This window comes from Penaeus japonicus, unplaced genomic scaffold (assembly GCF_977035675.1).
Source record: "Penaeus japonicus unplaced genomic scaffold, GWHDUDI00000001_assembly GWHDUDI00000024, whole genome shotgun sequence".
NCBI lineage: Eukaryota > Metazoa > Arthropoda > Malacostraca > Decapoda > Penaeidae > Penaeus > Penaeus japonicus.
This window is the reverse complement of record NW_028234426.1, coordinates 18,355,665-18,360,664: the sequence shown is the minus strand read 5'-3', so window position 1 is coordinate 18,360,664 and position 5,000 is coordinate 18,355,665. Positions and strand designations below refer to the sequence as shown.

The 5,000-nt window shown below is 39.0% G+C and overlaps 1 protein-coding gene across 2 annotated transcripts in view; it reads left to right on the top strand.

Annotated features, from left to right (window-relative positions):
- Positions 1-5,000, top strand: part of LOC122260807 (uncharacterized) — a 127,750-nt gene that overhangs the window by 758 nt on the left and 121,992 nt on the right. The window lies entirely within an intron of this gene.

The window sequence follows — 5,000 nt, the reverse complement described above, 5'->3', positions numbered from 1 at the left end:
AGATTCCCGTCAGCACAAGTCGTCTCGCTCAGATGGCCGATATGACTTGAGAAGTTAGAACAGAAGGATGCCAGTATCATGTTACGGACGTCAGAGAACTTCGTCGCTGTAAGCCTCCATTTGAGGATGGTTCCTTCGGGTGCTGCCAATGGCGATATCACCGTCTTGGTTGTCGGCACCGATAGCTAGTCTCCGTCGTCATCATCATCATCGCCATCATTATCGTCATCGTCATTATCTTTACCTTCACTTCATCTTCATCACTATAACCTTCATCGTCATTTTCATCACCATCACCATCATCATCATTCTCATTATCATCATCATCATAATCATAATATGACATCATCAATCATCATCGCCTTCGCCATTGTCATCGTCTTTATCTTCACTTCATCTTCATCATCACATCATCATCATCGTCGTCGTCATTATCTTTATCTTCATTTCATCTTCATCATCTTCATCTTCATCTCCATCTCCATCTCCATCTCCATCTCCATCTCCATCTCCATCTCCATCTCCATCTCCATCTCCATCTCCATCTCCATCTCCATCTCCATCTCCATCATCATCATCATCATCATCATCATCATCATCATCATCATCATCATCACCATCATCACCACCACCACCATTATCATCATCATCATTATCATTTTCATCATCATCACCACCATCACCACCACCACCACCACCCTATAATCATCTTTATCTTGATCGTTGTCCCCCTTACTCAACCCGAGGAGAGATGTAACATCCCCAGAAGAAGAATGGCATTTCTACTAATACTTTCACTTATTTATAAGTCGGAACGGAAGGCCATTTTAGGAATGAACTTGGCCTACTGAGAACAGACGTTCGAGGTCCCGCCACACTGTCTTTTACTCCGTGTGGATTTGTGTGGCGACCCCCTACTTTTGGACTACGTTTACCACAAACATTGATTATGCATATGTCCAATTTTGTTCTTGCAAAATACTCGTGGTTGATTTTGAAATGATTTGTAAAAGCAAGCTAAATAGTGGCATGATAACATTTCGGCCATTACAAGGACAGTTATCTTGTCAAACTCCTTATAATTACCTTTGAAATATACGACCTATCTATCCTAATAGTCCCAATTCTGACTGAGACGTGCGTTTATTTAGAACTATTAATACCCGCTGACGTACATGGTGTATAGATGAGAGCTAATAATTCAACGAAGCAAAATAACATTGGCTCCACGATTCAACTCTTTAATGAATTTAGTGTCACGAAGACATTCCCTTGAAGTGCTTAATCAGGTTAAAACAGGAGTGGAGGAGGATAACAAAATGTTTCAAACAGCAGTAAGATTCACCTTCGTTATTAGTTACTGTCCAGCGGCTCTCTCGGCGCGGCAACAAATTCTAAAATGAAAGAATATCAACTAGAATATTTAAATAATAATGCCCATTACCTTATAGGAAATGAGACATACTTTGTACCTTTTATGATATGGTCGCTTAGTGTTAATGTTGATAGGTGCAGTAGCGTGCATCGCGATGGCACACATTAATGAAAGCGCGCTGTTTCGATGTTTTGAGATAACAAGAAAATGTATAAGAATATTTTTATAACGCTATCAAAGAATATCATGGGTGTTACTTGGTAGTATTAGAATTGATAAATTATTAACTTATTAAGTAAAGTTTCTTTCTCAAACCATGGATATTGATTACCAAATTATTACTCTCAACATAGTCTTAACCATAGACTTTAACCGCAAATCCCTTTTTGTTTCATAAAACATAGGCCTACCGTCTGATGGTCCTCTAAGTGAAAATTTTATATTGAAATCATATCCATTACTTCCCCCTCCCCCTATTTTTAATAACCATAATTTGTAGTTTGTTGAGATAAAGGAATGTAAAAATAATGAGTTACCCCATAATAATTAGAATATCGATTGCAGGAAATGCCAAGTAACGTCCATTGCCATCGCCTTGTCCCCCTCCACCTTATACCGCACTGCCTTTATGTTAGGAAGGTTAGCGAGACGCATATTCGGTTTTGAGACTCACGAACGTTCTGTGAAACACGCCTAAAACGTTTGAAACTCGGTATCGATCTTGTTCGTTATTTACATGAATGGAGATCGCCAAAAGAGTTTCAGATCTACACCATCAGTGATTTGTATCGTTTTTGGTGATCCAAAACATGTGAACGAGGGATAATATGCTATTGTTAACAAAGAATAAGACACTAACCTCTTGAGTAAATTTAAAAGGCCCTTGCTGATAATCCCTTTCCGTGCAAGGAGGAATGGAACCTTTTCTATTGAAGTTAGATTTTAAAGTGCTTTACGGAATGAATATCATTCATACCGATCAGGTTTTACATATTTCTGATTAAGATTGATATATGTTCATGATCTGAGTTATAAATGAATGAAGTGCAAAAAGGTTCTCCATTTTTTTTTTTTCGCTTTGTTGCCGTTGAATAGATTCACTGATGCAGTGTGACAGCATTCAGTTACGTCAAATCGCTTCGTGATCCTTTGTATTTACAGTAACAGCTATTTAAGATCTATGTAGGATATGAATATCCTCCAAGGATACTTCGCCTACCTACAATTAAAAATCCGTTTCCCATACATGGAAACAATCGAAAAGGTTTAGCGCTGGCCGGCTGAAGAACTGGACCGCTTTATTCCGATTGCGGAAGTTCGAAAACTCATGACATGTATTGCCTGTCGCGAGTTTTACAGTATTGAATATCATCATACTGATCCAGTCTCTCCTTTTAAGTTTTACTCTTCTTTAAAACATATAAAGGCCGCATGATTGAACTAACCAACATTGGCGTTATCCTAGGCGTCTGGCAACGGGAAACCGCTGATAGGAAGCAGTTTGTTTTCGCAATGCAACTGAGACCGATGGATGAGGAGCGCACACGCCACTGGAAAGTATATTATTCGACAGGAGTTTATGAATAATGGAACCGTTCGTACGTGAGACTCATGCGACGTGTTCCGATGGGGCAACAGTGCTTCGGCTATTTTTATTGGCTAGGGTGAGAGAACACTTGTATAAACTATATGGTATAGTTTGTGCAAGTTCTGTTGTTGTTGTTTTTTCATTTTTCGTTTTTAGATTAAAATTGCATTACAAGAATAAAACTTTACCGTCTGTAAATATATCACACAAAATATATTTACATGTGTCGATAGCTACAATTATTCTCGCCCTCAGCCCTACTTCTGCCTCCATTACATATTGGCCCATGCCCAAATTTGGTCGGGGACACATTAAAAAGTAACGAAATCTTTGTATTCCTATCTGATTTTCAAGCTCTCGAAAAGTTGATAAGCGAATGCACGTAGAATAAAGTAAGATTATTAGTAAATTGTTATGTTAAATGTCGATAACCAATGCTTAGTTTCCATATCACATTTTCTTCCATCATCACCAAAAACGAGTCAATTCTTAATGAGTGAGAAATTACCGTCATGTGAGTTAGCCTCGTTAATTTCGTGTTGCACGCGAGGGGCGCCGGCTAATTAGGGCCTTTCAGAAGTGTGTTTATCAGCAGTGGGAATTCGTGTGATGTCTTTTCTCTGGCGACAAGTGTCGAGGTTGATCTAATTAGTCCTTTGCCAGTGATGCTATTGGATCCTATGGATTTATCCCATTATGTCATTATTGAATTACGCTTAAGAAACCTAGAAATTGCCACTGTATGAGTCCGCTAATCCTATTTCCAAGAAGATAAGAGCATACGCTTATCAACGAATAACAGGCAAGCCGGTGCGATAGGAAGGTAAATACAGGGGTCATGATTATTTTCCCTCGATTACGCCCTTTTTATACTGCCGTGAGTTAATATTAATATTTCCTTCGATCGCAGTTCTTCTAACAGAGTAGTTTACTGTAGTCTTTAGTACAAATAATTTGCAGGATCAGATCGGTATCCATAACAAACAGTGGGTAGCGAATATGTTGGGGCTTAAAATCGAGATGAAATTAATGGAAACAATATAATTATATTTTAACAGCAGTGGTGATGATGCCATCATGGAAGAGAAAAAAAGAAAGGGATGCACAGAAATAACTAAACTTATCGGTAAATGTTTTATGAAGTTATATATAAGCCTTTCTGCAGTGCCTGAAATTAGGTGTCAGATCTAGTATTATGTTTTGGACTATAATAATAAAAGACAGAAAAAAAATGTAATAACGATGATGAATTATGTTAGTGATGATTAGAATGATTAAGAATGATGGTAATAGTAATGATAATGACAATGGTAATATTGATATAATACTACTAATAATGATTAATAAAGCGATAGTAGATGGGTAGGCTAGGCTGATAATAGTATTACAATGTAAACTTCACGTGTAATCGTACATTGAAAGTCGGAGCGATAAGTGCTAGCCTGGTTCCGAAAGTGACGGTTGGTGCGGTAAGTGGTATTGTCGGAAGAAGCAAATTACAGCCTTTAGAACTAGGTGGAACTGGCCTGCGTGGCATGATTGTCGGTTTTAACGGTGATATAGTAGTCATTTTTTCCAGTCGGTCGCTTACGCGCGGCGACGTAAACAGAGCGCTGATATCGTGAATGCTAATTTGTTTATGATTATGAAGAACTCGCAGAGATATTCGTTCAACATCCCATTGCAGGCGTGGAAATAAGCAAAGTGTCTGTCCAACGTGATTTCATGACTAAATATTTTACCATTCTGCTGCATGAGCAGAGACAGAAAAAATGTTCATAACACCCTATCCCACAGTGGATTCCGGTGGCATTTGAAATATTGCTACTCTTTATGAGGCCAAGACCAGAACTTCCTGGTGTTCGTCGTCGCAGCTGCGGCGAGATGTCTGTACCCTACGACCTTCACCCCCTCCCCCGGTGCCCTTCCTCGCGCCCTCGGCTCTGCCCAATTTGCCCACTGCACTCTCGATAAACACAATTAGTGGCTTTTGCAGTTGATCGTGTTTTAGCAGTTGATTCTGCATTTCCACTTGGT